The sequence below is a fragment of the Herpailurus yagouaroundi genome, unplaced genomic scaffold (assembly GCF_014898765.1).
Source record: "Herpailurus yagouaroundi ecotype Mexico unplaced genomic scaffold, PumYag 250, whole genome shotgun sequence".
NCBI classification, from domain to species: Eukaryota; Metazoa; Chordata; class Mammalia; order Carnivora; family Felidae; genus Herpailurus; species Herpailurus yagouaroundi.
Window position 1 is genome coordinate 903,398 of NW_024412467.1, and position 16,529 is coordinate 919,926.

A 16,529-nucleotide genomic window follows, 5' to 3' on the forward strand; every position below is an offset into this window, starting at 1 on the left:
CCAGCCTAGTGTCATTTTGTATTACTTTAAGAGAGGTGAGTTTTTTTTTTTTCCAGTCACTCCAAGAAATGGATTCCAGGCAAGTATTCTGGAAAAGCTGCTCATCGTAGGCTCAGGCTCTTTGTGGAATTTCTAAATGTGTTGAGCTAAAAGTGGAGCAAATTTATCAGAGTGAATCCAGATCTTGGATGGGATTTGAAAAGGCTGTGGCAATTTTTCAAGACTGAAAACTGCAGTAGTTGGGACTCCAGCAAAAAGGATACAAGTCGTTAGACACGAGGCGTTTCACCTGCTCTGTCCTGCGTCACGTGGGCCACAGGACTGCCCTGTTCTCCTTTCCTCTCTTGCAACAGCATTCCAGAATTCCTTCTGCTTAAAACTTGGTAGCTTCTACCGGCCGTTTGGTTGCTGGGAACAGGCTTCCCCAAAGAGACTGAAAAGGACAGCAGGGAACTTCAAACCCTCCTAATTCCTTGCTGTTTCCTGAAAATTACCATTCGAGATCATTTTTAAATGTTGGGTTTTACACCAAACTATTAGCAAACAGGCTGAGCATGATATTCTACGAGAAGCTACACGACTGTCTCAAACATGCGTGCCATGTCTAAGTTCACGGCCGAAAGCTAGAGGAAAGCTGTGGGTGGTCTCGTCCCCCTGACGGCGAGCAGCAGACAGGGCTTCCGCTGGCCCAGCTCCTTCCACTTGCGCAGTAGCCGCGATCCGCTGGGAGCAGAGCAGGTGTCTTGGGTCACGAGCGAACCCGCGTGTACAAGTTCGACCTCCTCGTTTGTCTGCACGCGTCCCAGCGCGGGGACATCTCCAAGGTGCAGGCGGCCTCCCACCCGCGCACTCGGTTCATCTGAAAGGTGATTGTCCTCCACTCCTGGTGTGTTTGCAGAGGGGACAGGAGGCTTGGGCTGGTCCTGTCCCCTCTTCCGTCCTTCACACCGATCTCTTCGAGACACAGGAGCGGGAGAAAGGAGAACACATCTCGGGTTTGTGCCCAAAGGTCACAGGTTGCGGGCAGGGTGTGGCTCTGGGGTTAGACGGTGCCACGGTGGTGGCCGTATCTGGGCGGTGGGTACGATGGGAGTTCGTTATGCTGAGTCCTGGGTGTGTCTGAAATTTCTCCGACAGAAGGCTTCTTCAGACATCACCGGGCTAACAGGGCCCCCAGCGGCGGGCGCGGACCCCAACGTCGGAGACACTCGCGCGCCCTCGCCGTTGCGCTGCGCGGAGCCGGCGCCGGGGCCGCGCGCGGGGAAACGCTGAACCTGGAACCCGGGACGGCCGCGCGCAGGGAGCCCAAGGTCGGGGACGCGCGCGCGGAGCCGGGCCGCCCTCGCGAGCGTGTGAGTTTCACAGGCGAAAAGGTGAACGGAGACTCGTGGGAAGGGCTTCCCCACCCCCTTCCCCCCTTCCCTAGAGCCACCACGTTGGCAGTCTGTTCCAACGCGCTTTGTGCTTGTAAATAAGAGAGCGCGTTCAGGTTTGAATCTCAATTAAAACCTGAAACTGCACAGCGCGGAAAGGGACTATTCCCTGCGTTCAGTAAGGGTCTCAATGTTGCTGTGGCGTCGCTGAAGTTGTCTACGATTTCCAAAATTGTCGTCCTTCGAGCCGGATTCGAACCAGCGACCTAAGGATGTCCAACTATCGCACCTACAGTCCTCCGCTCTACCAACTGAGCTATCGAAGGACTCCTGGGAGGCGCTCTTTCAGGATTCCTAAAATAACGTCGGTCCAGACGGTCTCTGTGTTGGTAATGTTCACGTGCACTTTTCAAAGTGCAGCCTTAAGCTGACTTCCTAGACCCCGAATGCGTTTTATATAGTGATCTGGATAGACAGCTGGTTCCATGGGTTTAGAAAGACATCAAATTCATTGGGTTATACATACAAGACATTAGGATATCACTTATGTAGCTCTCAAGCAAAACCCCTAAGGCTGTCCCCTGTCCTCCTCCCCCAGGAACAATATAGCTGAAGGTAGTGCCCTCTTATTATGGACCAATTTCCTTCCTTCCTCTCTGGTTACCTACTCCTTCTCTCCAAAGTGTCAAAGTTTGCTCAATAAATGTTATGGTTGCCCTAAATACAGACAACTAGGTTGGAGAAGATCCCTGGGTTGTGAACAGAGCAAGGTCCCATGCATTTTGGTACATTGCAGTACTCCACTGTGAAAGTCCAATGGGAAATCGTGTCTATTCTTAACTCTAATGATGAAAAATGTGGAGTGTGTGTGTGTGTGTGTGTGTGTGTGTGTGTGTGTGTGTAAATGTTCTTAGTTGGATAAATATGATCTGGGTGGTTCACATTCCACTGCATAATTATAGTAGAGCAATTAAAATGAAACAAAAATTCTTAAAATTCTTAAGTGGAAATATAAATATTCCTTACCCAAAGAAAATCAGACAACATTGAGGTTCAACAGAAATCGATCAGTTTCCTTGCACCTGCTACAGAAATAGACACAAGTAGAGAATTGCTAAACTACCTGGAACAAAAAGGCTTTCCTTTGTAATATATTTAAGGAAAAGATTAAGTGGGTTTCTCTATAAAAATATCTGTGCTTCTTATAATAAAATTTCGACAAAACCATATTAGTGGGAAAAAAATCCAAATTTTTCTTCAAATGGCAATTGCCAGTGCCTCCTATTAGAAACATTGAGAGCTCATAGTTGATAGGGCGCTCAGTAATGAAGTCCCTTTCCATGAGACGCTAGTGAAACGAAACCTAGTAACGTTCCTTTCAATGTTCCTAACCTAATAGAGGATTAGCAGCTAGAGAAAAAGGGTCCTAAGAAGTGGACGGTCTCTCTTAACATTATCAGGTGTCCTTTCTGTGCTTTGAATACCAAGTAGAAAACGTTGCCAACAAGTGCTGAAATTTCAGGATGGTGATGGATTCATCGCTGGGGCCACACTTAGAGGAACAGGAAGTTCCCGGAAAGGACACAGGAAGGAGTAAGCCCACCTTTCCTCCTTCTCCAGCCTTTCATTCTCCTCCTAGCTTCCCTTTTGGCAGTAAATCAGCAATGTGGTTCACAGACTCCCATCTCCTTTATCACAAGGCAGATTAAAAGGGGGGTTTTGTCTTAGTCTGCTCAGGCTGCTGGGACAAAATGCCACAGACTGGGGTGGCTCAAACAACAAAAATTATTTTTTTCTCACAGTTCTGGAGGCTGGAAGCCCATGACCAAGGCCATTCAGTTCCTGTGACAGCTCTCTTCTTGGCTTGCAGATGGCCGTCTCCTGGCTGTGCCTTCACAGGGCAGAGAAAGAATGGGCTCTTTGGTGGCTCCCCTGTAAGCCACCAATCCCAGGGGATCAGGGCCCCGCCCTTACAACCTGGTAAACCTTAGTTACTTCCTTATTCCAAATACAATCACCCTGGGGGTTAGAGCTTCAACATGTGAATTTGGGGGGAACGCAATTCAGTCCAGAACAGAGAGCTTAGAGTGGAGTCTGGTAACAACTGGTAAAACGTCCATGTGAGTTTTAAAGTCATATTCTTGATTTTCATTTGGTCTCTGTGGAAGCCGAGTGTTGGGAAATGTAACACCCAACACAGCGGGACCGGAAACTAACACTCGCAGCTCATGGCTGCAGGCCCCCAGACAAACCAGTCGCTGCCGGTGCGGTCAGTCATGCCAGTGTTCCGTCCATGGACCTGAGCTGTGGAGCGGGCCTACTTTCTGTCGCTAAAATTCCACACCTACACCCTTAGTAGAATCATAGGGAAGATAAATAGGGAGGAAAAAGTGAGCGGAGGCCAAATGGACCTTCTGCAGCAGGGTGAATTCTGTCCAGGAAAGAATAGGGGAGACACATCCAGATGCTGGGGACAGTCAGGGTGGGGCTGGCCTGGAGCTAAGTTTTGAACTGAACGGTGGGTTTCTACACACACTCGGAAAACCCGAGTTGTGAACTCTCTTTCCTAAGTTGTGGGGAGGCAAGAAGGTGGAAGTTTTCGTCAGTCAGAGGGCTATTCATCCGCGTTTTTATCAGCCCTGATTGCGGAGAAAAAGCAAAAAAGAGCAGACGTGAAGGGCATTTTAAGGATCTTGGAAAGGGCTGTTCTGCATAGGGACGGAGAGTCACTTTCTTAATTGAGATGTTTCTCCTCCGTTTGAATTTTGATCGCTTGCTTCAATTTCACTGAGACTAAAAAATAACACTAAACCAAATGGAGGAAGTCTCTAATGATGGAATATTAGGCAAAGAAGTCGAAGGTGTAGATGGGACTGAAAGCCTTCATATGGCTTTCCTGCACGTGATGGGCTCCTGGCAATGCCCAGCGAATCCTGCTCTTCGGAGCTAGCTCTTTCCAGTAAGCAGCACCTAGTACGGTACCTGATACTAGTACCCAATAAGTCCCGAAGAAAAAGAGGTGACTACTGCCTTTGTCTTTTTGCAAAGACTCTAGATCTCAGCCTGCAGGCAGAATTATCTTAGCATCCGATTAATGTTTACCTTGGAAAAATGCAAAATAACTTTTACACCCTTTAATCAAAATCAGAAATATAGAAGCCAGAATGAAAGGAGAAATAAACTGGGACGCGCGCCCCCTCGTGGCCATGTATCCACAGGCGGGGATTTTCTTTTCTTTAAGCCAGTTTTTTTTAAGGGTTTTTTTTTTTTTTTAAGGGATGTCTGTGGGGACTCCGGAGAGTCTGTTTCTGAAGCCAGCAGAGTCAACTGGTGGAAAATGTAGGGGTGCAGGGATTGTCAAGGCCTATTGCGAAGGCCAAAGCCGAGCCTCTTTGCTCGAGAAACTTAGTTTCCCCTCCTGGATGCACCTGCAATTTCCTTCCATTCCCTGTTTCCACAGATAGACGTCCAGGGTTAAACTCTTGCCCAATTTCTAAGACAAGTGTTTCTGAGGACTCCACGGCCTGGATTCCAGCTGCACTCCTGAGCTCTTTTACCGACAGGGTCCAGAAGCGTGGGACAGGTTGTAGGTGGCGCCGAGGGACAGAATCGCCATTGATCGGCGGCCCCGCACCCCAAACAATTGGCTAAGACCGACTACAAACAGGTGGCGCGACACGTTCTGAATGGCCTCCAGATTTCAAAGTGGGGAAGAGAGGCGTGGCGGCGTGTCCGGGCGGGGAATTAGCTCAAATGGTAGAGCGCTCGCTTAGCATGCGAGAGGTAGCGGGATCGATGCCCGCATTCTCCAGTTTTGCGTTCGCTTCCCCGCTGGCTTTTGCTTTCCTGCTCCTCTAAACAGACGGAGATGATGGAGACATCACCAGCTGGGAGCGGGGCCCAGGTCATAACAGGGAAGGCCTTCAGACAGTGCCAGGATAGGAAGGCTGAGGTCTTTAGGATCTGGCAGACGTTTTGCAGGTTTGAATATTGGCCCCTGCCACGTGGACTTACGAATCGACACTTCAATTATTTATGCATTAATGTTGTATTTTTATTCTCAATCTATTTCCCACACATCTGACCTATGTAGGGCCACCTCAAGTTCTTAAAACTGGAAGGAAGGATTCCCATTTCTTAGTGAGATGGTGAAGAGCCACATAATCAAGTATATTTCAGACTTGTTTTTTATGCATGAAGTTTTCCTCCTCTGGAGTCGGACGGCTGTATCTTTGGAGGTGGTGGTGGTGATGCGGATACTGATACCGGGCTGTGGCAGAAAATGGCCCAGTCACAGGAGGGTGGAGAACCTCGGTGGTGCCTTCAGAAGCTCAGGCCAGGACTCTCTAATACACTTTGCATCCAGAGCCCAAAAGTTATCTTTGAAAAGAAAATCGGACCAGTTTTCTTCTTTACCCTTTTGCCCCAGTTCGCTTTCCAAAAACAAATTTCATCAGGAGCTACCGGTCAAGACCAATCTTCAGCCCTTAATAGGGATAGTTTCCAATATGGTTTAGGCAGTGGTTCTCACACTACCCCAATGCAAGAAGCCTGGGCTTCTGTGTTCTGATATACACCAAAGCTTGAGAATCATTTAAGACTAAAAGTTCTGAAGCACAGGAAGGAATACCAAGAATTCAAAAAATACAAAAAAATTACCAAGGACAAAATTCGCACACAAGTCTTCTTTACTTGATCTAATTAGTATCTTTGTAGTTGAGGACTCTCCCACTCGGGAGGTGGTCGGTATCCCATGTTTGAGACAGGGCGCAAGTGGGATTAATATATTTTAATGAGATTGGCGCAAAATTAGCAAATGCTTTCTGTTGATAAGCGGAATCTCTATCTTTTGAGCTGATTCCCAAAATGGGTAGAAAGTCCTACCCATTTCTCCCACCTTGTCTGTTATTTTTAATTCTAGGATTTTTGATTCTCTTCTATCCGTGGTTCTCCACCCCTGCGGCACATGAATGCCACCTGGGAATTTTTAAAACTACCAATGCCTAGGTCGCACCTTCAAAATGGTCCAGGCAGAGGCGCGTTGTAAAACCTGCCCAAGTGATTCTGTGTCCACCGACTTTCCTCAGGCAGGGTTCAAAACCGCCGTTACACAATTAAACCGAGAAGGGGGAGTAGTGCCCCTGAATCCCGGAATTTCATCCGGCCCTGACATTGTGGGCGGCTGCCTGCAGTCGAGCAGGAAAAACACCGTCCGGGAGACTCGCGACTCCCATTCCACCAGGGGGCGCGCGTGCCCCGCCGATTACCCGCGGGTCGCGTCCTTCCTACGCAGGTCGCGTCCTTCCTTCCCGGGTCCCAGGTCCCCCCGGTGGGAGAGCGCGGACGCGTCAGCGGACCCCCAGCCCCGTAGGGCCGCCTCTGCTCCGCCTCCGCAGGGCCCTGGACTTCTTTGCGGCCCCCGCTGTATGTGAAGTGTGCGGCTGAAGCCTGTCTGATCGCGCGTATTAGTCGTCGTTACAGAAACCAGTCATTTTAAAAATCAGATTCGTTGTACAACGGGAATAGTCTTAGGAGACGCACATCGGGGATGTATGTAGCTGAAATGCACCTTTTTGAGGGTGAGGATTAAAAAAAAAAAGGGACGCAAAACACGAATTCCTTCGAGCCGGATTCGAACCAGCGACCTAAGGATGCCCGAGAAGCTCCACCACTACAGTCCTCCGCTCTACCAACTGAGCTATCGAAGGAATCACACTGCTGAGCGTTCCCGCCGAGGATGCCTTCTCTGCGCGCGCTTGGGAGCCCGTAGGCGCTGGTCCCTTCGCTCGGCCGCGTGGTTTACGGGTCCGCCCTGGCCGCGTCCGGTCTTCTGTTCTTCATCCCGCGCTCCTTCGCGACGGACGCTCCAAGGTCCACTGCCCTGGACGAAGAAGGAAACGGGAGCCCCCACTGGTTTGCAAAAAGCAAAATAAAATAAGGAGGCACCGAAACGCCTAAGGACTTAGCGAGGAGCGTTGTCTCTGATGAGGAATGAATTTCAGTAACCGATTTTGACTCAACTTAGAAATAGGATTTGAAGTCACTTAAATTGTAACAGGGTCACTAACAGAAGGAGGAGGAGGAGGAAGAAAAGAAGTAGAGGGTTAAGCTCTCCGAAACGCTAAAATGTCCTTTCATTGACATTTGCCTTTGTAGACAAATGGTTTATCACACGAATTCTGAACTCGGCAAAAACATCGATAGGGAGCCAAAACTACGTTTTTAAATTCTTCTCTATCTTCACGCAAGGTAGAAACTACTGTCTTTCAAATACTAGTTAATGTTGCAAAGTGTGAGGTTCTGACCAAGTTTTCTGTGACTGTCTGAAGGTCAAAAAGGTCGGTTACTCTCTTGTTAATGAAATCGACCTGCGGTGGCCTCCGACATCAGGAATGTGTTGTCCTTCTTCACATTCCATTAAACATCATTACACTGTCACCCGATGGAGCCACACAGATGGGGCAAATGACCCCCCCTTGGGCAAGTAGATCCTTGAGACCACCTGTGGGACAAAGAAAAAAAAATTTTTTTTCTGAGTAAGAATTAAAAGCAAGTTAATCACTTAATTTGGCCATTAACCTCTTCAAGTCTTCACGAACCATCTACTTGAAGAGAGGACAGTCTGAATGAATTACATATAAAATTTTATCTCCACCCTAAGCCCAATTGACTAAATGTTATTTTATAGGTGTATTTCATAGTAACCATTTTGTCAAAGCACACCTGTCAAAAAGTTAAATGCATCGAAATGTAATAAAAAGCTGCCTTTCATTTTGTCCCGCTCCACGTGCGAAAAGATTCGGAGATGAAAGAGACGGGCCTGAAGGGAGCCTTGAGAGAGGGGGGCAGGTGGAGGTACAGGCAGTAGATGCGAGGGACGCTGAGATGTGTATGTACAGCCTGTATTTTTGTAGGCGAAGAATCTTGCCTGATTCATGTATATGAATCTATAACATTCCTTTCTATGGATCTGCAAAATAAAATGCAACCCGGGGTGAAACCGGGAAGAAGCAGGAAGGTTTTGGGGTCCCTTTACGTCCTTCGGGAGTGTTCTGAGACGCAGGTGAGCGTGCGCGCGCCGAACTCCCGGACGCGACGGTCGGAAAGCGGCAGGAGTTCGGGGGACCGGTCGGCCCACCCAGGAAAAGAAAGCGCGCCAGGGCCCCCCGCCTCGGCCGAAGGGGCTCCACACGGCCGCGCCCCGACGGCCGTTTTGGGCGCCCGCCCGGGGGCACTCGCTCGGCCGCCCACTTTTCTGGCTTCTTCACCCGCCGCCTCCGGACGCCGTGCTCCCTTCCTCCAGGTCGGGAGCCGGGGCCGGGGCAGCGGACCGCGGGGCCGCACGGCGGGCGGGTGGCCGCGGGTCACGTGGCGAGCGGCGGTCACGTGGCGGGAGGGCGTGGCGCGACGTGCGGCGGGGGCGACCGGGCCGGCGAGCCGTCCTGAAGGTTCTGTAGTTCGCGCTGTGCACTGCGTAATTTTCCGTCAGATAAAGGCCCTTTCGTGTCAAGTGGGGCCCACGCTGCCTAGCGACAGGTCGCTCTTTCCTTTGTCCCTGCAGTAAGGTTTCCCGCGCGCGCGCTGGCCGCGGGCCCCGCGGGCCGAGCGAGCTGTGACCCCGCCCCACATCCCGGGGAGTGGGGGGTGGGGGGCGTGCGGTAGTGACCCTGGCGGGGGGGGGGGGGGGGCCAGAGACCGGCTCGCCCCAGGTGCAGACTGCGTGTGTCCCGGGGGGAGTGCAGAGCCGCTTCTGTGAAATGTGCTTTATAAAGGTCGCTGCGTTGTAAGACTGCAAGAAATGTATGTATGTGCGTTGAACCCTCCTGTAGGTAGGCTCTGTTTAACACAATATAAAAATAAATAACGAATTTTTGTGGTAGAAACCAGGGCAACAGACATTATTTAGTAGCGTGTATGGTATAATGGAAAGAACAAAGGCTTTGGGGCCACTTAGGCCACTTGGGTTTTTTTGTTTTTTTTTTTTTAATTGAAGTATCATAAACAGTGGTATGTTAGTTTCAGGGATACAGTGTAATGATTCAAAAATTCTATGCATTACTGTGGTCACTATGATGAGTGTAGTCACGATCTGTCACCGGACAATATTATCGTAATCGTCTTGGCCATATTCTCAACGCTGTACTTTTCACCTCCCTGATGTAATCTTATACCTGGAAATTTGTACCCCTTTATCTATTTCACTTATTCTCCTGCCCACCTCCCCCTGGCAGCCACAAGTTTGTCCTTTGCAGCTTGGCGTATTTAAAAGTTTGCTTTTTCGTTGTTTCTTTGTTTTGTTTTTAGATTCCACATATAAGTGAAAGCATATGGTATTTGTCTTTGAATTATGTCCTCTAGGTCCATCCACGTTGTCACAGATGGCGAGGTCTCATTTTTTTTTTTTTTATGGCTGAGTAATAGTCCTTTGTATATACATAGTACATCTTCTTTATTTGTTCATCTATCGATGGACGCCCGGGTTGCTTCCACATGTGGGCTGCTGTGAATAATGCTGCCATAAACATCGGCGCGGATATACCTTTTCAGATTAGTGTTTTCATTTTCTTGGGGTTATTAGCCAGTAGTGAAATTACTGCGTCATAGGGTACTTCTATTTCTAACTTTTTGAAGAACCTCTACTGTTTTCCACAGCGGCTGCGCCAATGTACATTCCCACCAACAGTGCCCAAGGGTTCCTTCTTCTCCACATCCTCGCCAACACTTGGTGTTTTCTTGCCTTTTTGACTCTAGCTGTTCTGACAGGTGTGAGGTGATAGCTCACTGTGCTTTTGATTTTCACTTCCCTGATGATGAGTGATGTCGAGCACCTTTTCACGCGTCTGTTGGCCATCTGGGTGTCTTCTTTGGAAACATGTCTGGGTCCTCTGCCCATTTTTAATCATATTGCTTAGGGTTTTTTGGTGTTTGAGTTGTGCAAGTCCTTTATATATTTTGGATATTGGCCCCTCATTGGACATGTCACTTGCAAATATTTTCTCCCGTTCGGTAGATTGCCGTTTCATTTTGTTGATGGTTTCTGTCGCTGTGCGAATGCTTTTAAGTTGGCGTAGTCCCAGTTGTTTACTTTTGCTTTAGTTTCCCTTGCCTGAGGAGACAGCTCTAGAAAAATGTTGCGCGGTCTGATGTCAGAGAAGTTATTACCTCTGTTTTCTCCTAGGAGTTTTATGGTTTTAGGTCTCACATTTAGGTCTTTCATCCATTCTGAGTTTGTTTTTGTGAATGGTGTTAAGAAAGTGGTCTAGTTTCGTCCTTCTGCATGTTGCTGCCCGGTTCTCCGGGCACCATTTGTCGACAGGCTGCCTTTTTCCCATTGGATATTTTGCCTCTTTTGTCCTAATGGGCGATATACGTGTGGGTTTATTTCTGGGTTCTCTATTCCATTGGCCGATGTGTCTATTTTAGTGCCAGTACTATACTGTTGTGATTATTACAGCTTCGTAGTGTATCTTGAAGTGTATATATGTTATATAATGTACACAGTATATAATATGCATGTTATATATGTATGTATACATATATATATATCTTGAAATATGAATTTTATGGGTTTGTGATACCTCCAGCTTTGTTCTTCTTTCTCTAGATCGCTTTGACTCTCGGGGGGGGGGGGGGGGCCGGGTCTCTTGTGGTTCCATACCCATTTTTTTTGCATATCCCATGAAAAATGCAGTTGTGTTTTGATAAGGCTCGCATTCAATCTGTAGATTACTTTGGGTCGTATGGAGATTTTAACAAGATTGATTCTTCCAGTCTGCGAGCGCGGAACATCTCTCCATTTGTCTGTCTTGCCTTCGGTTTCTTTCATCAGTGTTTAACAGTTTTTGGAGTATGGGTCTCTCACTTCCTTGGTGAAACTTCCTAAATTTATTCCTAGGTTTGTTATTCTTTTTGGTGCCATTGTAAACGGAATTATCTTCATAATTTCTCTTTCTGCTACCTCATTATTAGTGTTCAGACCACTTAGGCCACTTTTGAGTCCTGTCTCTTCCCCCCTTTGTGACCTCTCTAACTTGCCAGTGCCCTGTCCGGAATGGGGGTGATGATAATAAAAATAACACAGGTCCTAAGAGGTATTGTCGTGAACATCCTATGAAATAGCGTAAAGCAAAGTGCATGGGGTCAAGCAGGGGAGCCCTCACAGGGCGCTTTGAAAGGTTTTCATCTGGGCCACACCTTTGGGCAAGTCAGAGTGGAAAGTTCAAGAATATACCACATGAAACAAAAAGGCAGCAATAGGTTCAGCAGTGGGGGCAGTGCTTTGTCCTTCATGAGACTCCTGTGTGACAGGCCTGAAAGAAGGAACGTTGCTTTAGCTTTAGAGGCAACGTTCGTGGATTGGTTGCATTGTTCTTTGGCGCCAGAGTTTAGGCCTCTTTCCCAGAGGCCACGCCCTCCAGTCCAGTCACGTGGATAGATCTCTTGAGCCATAATCTCTGAAAATTGCTGTAGCCGTTCCTTACATTGTCCTTATTTCCTGTTCAGAAAATGATACTGTCCTTTGTTCCTGGAATGCCTAGGCGGTTGTCCCCGGGCTGCTTGCACAGATGAGCACGCGTGCCTAGAGGGCTCTTCCTTTCTCCCGGACCTGTGGCCTCTGACACGTTTCCTCCTTTCTTTCCTCTCCTCACCTAGCGAGGCTTCCAGAAGCACGCCTGACTGACACATTGCTGTTGGAGCTTCCGGAACAGGCTGAACTAGAACCTCCTGTTGACAACAGTGTGGTTTTGTCCCCCTTTGCTTTTTCTCAGAGACTGACCTCCCGAGTTCGGATCTGTCTCTGGGCTTACACAGCCTTGTAGTCGGTGCCCTCAAATTACTGGCTGATTTGTATTTTCTTTTGTCTTTTTCCTATCTGGCTCCATCCAGCACCATTCCAGCTCTAGTAATGAACAGTCTTGCGTTCCGCTTCCTGAGTATCTGTCCTGAGGAAAAGCCACTGTAAGGCGGTTTTTTAGCTAATTTAGTCGTGTTTATCATACACTGTTAGATGTTTAGAAGGTGGGGTTGAGCTTTGTACAGACAGTGCAGCTAAATCATTCCTTCAACAACTGTTTGACTACCTACCGTGTGCCAGAGAAGCTTCCGAATTCCAAAGGCCACAGTGTGTTTTGGATGGGGTTTTTGGGGGGGGTCTCCCCAAAATTCATGTGAAAGCCTTACTGAAGTTTACACGGGACCCTCAGCGTGGCTGTATTTGGAGTAAGGAAGTCAATCGGGTTAAATGAGGTCACGGGGATGGGGCCCCGATGCAGTAGGATTAGTGTCCTCACCGGAAGGGACCTCACCCCCCTCGCCCTTCTCCGTGGGGACGCCGTGAGAAGGCGACGTCCGCAAACCGAGACGAGAGCTCTTACCAGAAGCTGAATCAGCCGGCCCCTCGACCTTGGACTTCTCAACCTCCAGAACTGAGGAAATAAATCTCTGTTGTTGAAGCGCCCAGTGGTGTTTGTTTGGCAGATTGGCATAACAAGACCCCTCCCCCCCCCCTCGCCAAACACCCTTTGCAGTTCAAGTGTTTTATCGAAGCAGTTAGGTTAGCTGCTCAGGGACAGCCTTGGCCTTGGAGGTGATGCCACAGGTCTTAGATTCATATATTCAATTTTAAAGTATGTCAATTCAGTTTTAACAATATAGCCAAGGACTAGTAAGAATAGGAAAAAGCAGTCTGTTCCAAGCAACTCAAAGGTTGTTTATAAGCCAGAAATGCAAGAAGTTCATTGACAGTCGGGTATGTTTATTAATATCAGCACTATTTGTTTTATCCATGATAACCCAGTATAGTCCTCGTGGCACCCCAGAAGCCAAAACACTCAGCAGGGGCTGCGGGGCGAGGAAAGGCGGTTCAGGCTTTCCACTAAGACTTGGGGTTTGTCTGCCCACAACACGTGGTCCGGAAATCCTCAGTGGTTGTAGACTCTCACAGGTAGAACATCTGAACCAGGTACGAGGTCTTTGTTCCTCGGAGCTTGCTTGGTAAACCCGGGTGATTTCGTAACTACCCGGTCCCGTCACCGCCACCTACTTCTTTAAACCCGTCACGCCAAGCCCCTTCGTTTCCTAGGGCCAGCTCAAACACAGCTGGGGGTTTCACTTCCACTGAATCAGTTACGTTCTCCCAGTGGGGAGATGACAGGCTTCTTGAAGGCCCGGACCACGTTGCGTGTGTTTTCATCCTGAGCGTCCAGCACGAGAAGGGTGTTCATCCGTTGGTTTGGAAGACAGTCAAGGTCAGTGTACCCCTCTAGGAAAGTTCCTTCTCGTTCATCCATGTCATGTCGACTCTTGATCCTCGGTGTCATTGGGTACATGACGACGGGATCTCCAAACTCTGGGGAATCCACGTGGCGTAAAACGTGACTCCCGCGCCCGACGACAGATGCAGTTGAGCGGAGCAGGTGAAATGCTGAATAGTTTGGGGACTAAGTGTAACATCACGGGGAGCGAGTGATCGATCAGCGATAGTCATCCAGGCGCCTGGGTAAAGAGACAAGGAAGCCTTGGAAGGGGGCTCGTGGAGAGCGGTAATTTGCGGTGACTCCACGGCGCCCAGAAGTGGGCAGTCTTTCCACACCGTGATTCCGTGGGGCTGGCGCCAGCTCAGTGGGGCACAGCCAGCCAGCAGTACCGGCGTTTTTACAGCGACACCAGCAATGTTACCATCTCTTTTTGCTCTGATTATACCCTAGCCTACCTTTCATACGAATTTGGCCTTCACACACACACACACACACACACACACACAGGGCCCCCTAACAGTCCGTTTCTTGGTGTAAATCTACCAAGTCGCCCTCTGACTTTAAAAGTTTTTCTTGACTGTCGTTCGCACCCCCAGGACGTCCCAGAAATCAGGCCACTTCTCCGCTCCTGCCCTGTGACCCCTCCGGGCTGACTTGACACCTTTGGTCACCAAGAGCCTCCTGACGCGGTCTCCTCGTGACTGCTAGTGTCCCCTTGAGATCTGTTCCCGACACGACAGCCAGTTATCCTTTTCAGAGGTAGGTTAGACCCTGTCACTCTCCTGTACAGACACTTCTGAGACGGATTCATTCCTCACTCAGCTCGAAGTCCGGACAGCGTGCAAGGTCTCACATTTTTTGAGACCACACGGCCACAAACATGCCTTTGCCTTCGGCCTGAGTCCCCTATTTAGAAACTCTCCTCGAAAATGACACCGTGGCTCCTGTTTGCTCAAGAGTCCCCTTCGGGAAGCGTCACCTGACAACCCCGTTTCCTGCTGCAGCGTGCCCCTGACCTGATCCCAGCACCCTGACCACTCTCTAACGCCGCTTTTCGTTTAGTTGTGTATTTACTACACGGAATGTTAAGGGGCAGGGGTCGTTGCTTTGTCCACTGATAAATCCCAACCCCCAGAGCACCGCCTGACACAGAGTGGCGCTCAGTGAGCGTGCGTAACGAACAAAGGGACGGGTGTGTGTCACTTGGGGGAATCGGGACCCCATCCCTGCAGAGTCTACATGCCTGGGAAGAGGAAGGGAGAATGGCAGAAAAGACCCACGACGTCAAGTTTCTGAACCCGAGACACCGAGAAACAGGGCTTCCAGTAAGATGCTGACCCCTCGCGGTACTCCAGCCGGGCCAGGCCACCGGATCCGTCGTGTTAAAATGAAACGAACCCCCTCGGAAGCCCTGGTTTCTAAAGCATCAGAGATTCAGCTTCACTAGGGCCGAGCTGGGGCTCAGGACTCAAATTTGCAAGCTCGCCAGGTGACTCACATGTCCAGCCAGATGCGGATACTCAAGTGAGAGCATTTTCATGAGTTGTCCTGAGGCCTGAAGAGAACATCGGGTCAAGGTTAGGGAAGTGAGAGGAACGTATGTGGTTCATTGTGCTTTTAGAATCAATGAAGAGCCGTGTATGTGTGTGGTTTCTCCATCACGGTCATGGGTGTTTCATCAGTCACTGCCAGTGAATCCACGAACGCTTCAAAGGAATGGTAAAGTAAGACAGGTGTGATGAAATTTTCCTAAAGGGACATTTGGAAAAGTCTTGGTCAGTTTGACCACGGGAATGGTTTTCAAGTCAGTCAGTGGTGGCAAAATCCACCCCTGTCTGGGATAATATCATCCATGCACAGAGCTGACTCGACCTAGTGCCAACCACCATGGATTTGTAGGAGGAAAAAGAGGACACCTCGGTGGCTGGACTGGGCAGGCTCATTCTAGAGGGTGGAGAGCTCAGAGGAGTTGGGGGTAGAAATGCAGTTTGGCTTTTGAAAAACAAGCCGAAACAGTTAGATTTTATTTTGTAGGCAGTTGCAGTCTATTAGGGACTGTTCGGTACCTTCCACAATTAGGTGTATTGTGCTGTCTGGGTGCAGGTGATCAGAAACCGAACCGATGCGTGAGGCAGTGGAAATAGCAAATTCGCCTCCCGTTATTCCGGAATGACGCTTGGGCCAGAAAGTGGAGTCGCGGATCTCAAAACTCTGCTTGGACATTGTCACCTCTGACCTCTGCCCATCAGACTGTTCCCTGTGTTTGGATCGTTTTTTTCTCCACCTTCAGACTTTAGCTTTGCCAACATCTCTGCGTCCTTCTCCCGCCATCCTAAGCCTTTTTTCGTGCTTCGGAATCATCCGAGGAGCTTAAAAATACAAAGCTCATGCCCTACCACAGACTTGCAATGCCAAGACAAATCTCTAAGGGGCCAGAAAAATGCATTCCCCGCTAGGGGGCGATGAGGCCCACCTCTGCAAGAGTAAGAGAGCAGGTTAGGCGTAGCGGAGCAGAGCCGTGAACCGCGGCCGCTCCCGGTGATTCCATAATTCCACACATTTAAAAGCGTTGACCTCCCAAACTCCTCTTGCTTGACATTGGGGGGGACCTTGCTTCGGAAGTGAGTGGACGGAAAAGGAGTTGAGAATACACATTGAAAGGAAAAAGTGACCGCCCAACGTGGGGCTCGAACCCACGACCCTGAGATTAAGAGTCTCATGCTCTACCGACTGAGCTAGCCGGGCAGTTGGTCACAGGTCTTCCCCAATCTATTATGAGCACATACGAATTCTTGGCCCTGTTGCGACTGTAGGGTTCTAGGTCTTGTCTGATTGTTTTTGTCTTCCAAAGAAGACGACGTGAAAGTCAAAGTATATAAGCATTATCTGCTATTCTTGC

The 16,529-nt window shown here is 49.1% G+C and overlaps 1 long non-coding RNA gene and 4 other non-coding genes across 5 annotated transcripts; 2 read left to right on the forward strand and 3 right to left on the reverse strand.

The window, feature by feature from the left end:
- Nucleotides 1-1,611: 1,611 nt before the first annotated feature.
- Nucleotides 1,612-1,699, reverse strand: TRNAY-GUA (transfer RNA tyrosine (anticodon GUA)). The gene is given in 2 exon segments: nucleotides 1,612-1,647; nucleotides 1,663-1,699. It is a non-coding gene; the product is annotated as a tRNA-Tyr (tRNA).
- Nucleotides 1,700-3,180: 1,481 nt separating this feature from the next.
- On the forward strand, nucleotides 3,181-6,989 carry LOC121020390 (uncharacterized). Its single transcript, XR_005786110.1, has 2 exons — nucleotides 3,181-3,353; nucleotides 5,574-6,989. It is a non-coding gene; the product is annotated as an uncharacterized LOC121020390 (long non-coding RNA).
- On the forward strand, nucleotides 5,112-5,184 carry TRNAA-AGC (transfer RNA alanine (anticodon AGC)). Its single transcript has one exon. It is a non-coding gene; the product is annotated as a tRNA-Ala (tRNA).
- Nucleotide 6,990: 1 nt separating the features above from the next.
- TRNAY-GUA (transfer RNA tyrosine (anticodon GUA)) lies at nucleotides 6,991-7,081 on the reverse strand. Its single transcript is given in 2 exon segments — nucleotides 6,991-7,026; nucleotides 7,045-7,081. It is a non-coding gene; the product is annotated as a tRNA-Tyr (tRNA).
- Nucleotides 7,082-16,302: 9,221 nt separating this feature from the next.
- TRNAK-CUU (transfer RNA lysine (anticodon CUU)) lies at nucleotides 16,303-16,375 on the reverse strand. Its single transcript has one exon. It is a non-coding gene; the product is annotated as a tRNA-Lys (tRNA).
- Between the last annotated feature and the right edge of the window lie 154 nt (nucleotides 16,376-16,529).